Consider the following 994-nt stretch of genomic DNA (forward strand, 5'->3'; position numbering starts at 1 on the left):
GTAATTACTGATTATCAAAATAATAACATAGGAAGGGCCTTCTTAAGGGGAGGTCTTTATTTTTCCAGTCTCCTGTTTAGGTAACTGGTAGCGAATGGTCTAGGCGTAGAAGGCCGACTTCTGTTGGTGATGGGAGATCTTCAGGGAGTAGAGACATCAGATGACTATAAGGAAGCACAAGACTATTAAACATCCTATAGCAAAAAGGATCCAGACAAGGAGATTGAGTCCACAGAACCAATGTGTGGGATTGAGCCAGTAGGCAAAATCATTAAGTCTATTAAGTGTAGCCTTATTAGACTCTGATTGTAATCTCAAGAGCTGTTCTTGTAATTGAAATTGTAATTTTTGAATATCACCTTTCAATGGAGAAGCGAAGCTGGCCAGAAGACTATTTTTAACATCCTTCCAGGACTCATTATATGGAAGGGCTGTAACACAGAAGCGAGTGTATTCAGCATCAAAGGTTAATTGAGAATGTTCCCATAGGGCTTATTGTCGTTCTCCAAGCCAAAGGACTGAGGCTTCTAAAGCACCCAGACGCTTGAGGATCTCTTGATCAATATGTGCCATAGTTTGCATTTCAGAAGTAACATTTTTCATATAAGTGTTAAACTGCTGGGCGGTCTGAATAGATTGGGAGAGAGCTACGGCGGCGGTAGCAGCCATAGCGGCAATAGCAGTGGCTGTGATAATAGAGGCTATGAGAATTCCAAGAAACCTTTTAGTTCATATTTTCTGTAACACATTAACAACCTGAGCGAGGGAGGAACTATCTTGCCAAGGGTGTGTAAGGTTAACGGGCAGCCAAAGGTGGCTTTTTTGTCGAAGAACAAATACAGAATTGATGTTAAGAGTGGGGACATTTTGCCTGGACAGACATGGAGTAATCCAAGTAGAGCCACTGGATAATGTTAATTGAAAAGAGGCATTTATTTTAATGATATCTGGAGGACTAGAAGTTATAGCAAAAATGTATGGTCGAGACGTGCAT

The sequence above is a fragment of the Trichechus manatus genome, unplaced genomic scaffold (genome assembly GCF_000243295.1).
Source record: "Trichechus manatus latirostris isolate Lorelei unplaced genomic scaffold, TriManLat1.0 scaffold00250, whole genome shotgun sequence".
Classification (NCBI taxonomy): Eukaryota; Metazoa; Chordata; class Mammalia; order Sirenia; family Trichechidae; genus Trichechus; species Trichechus manatus.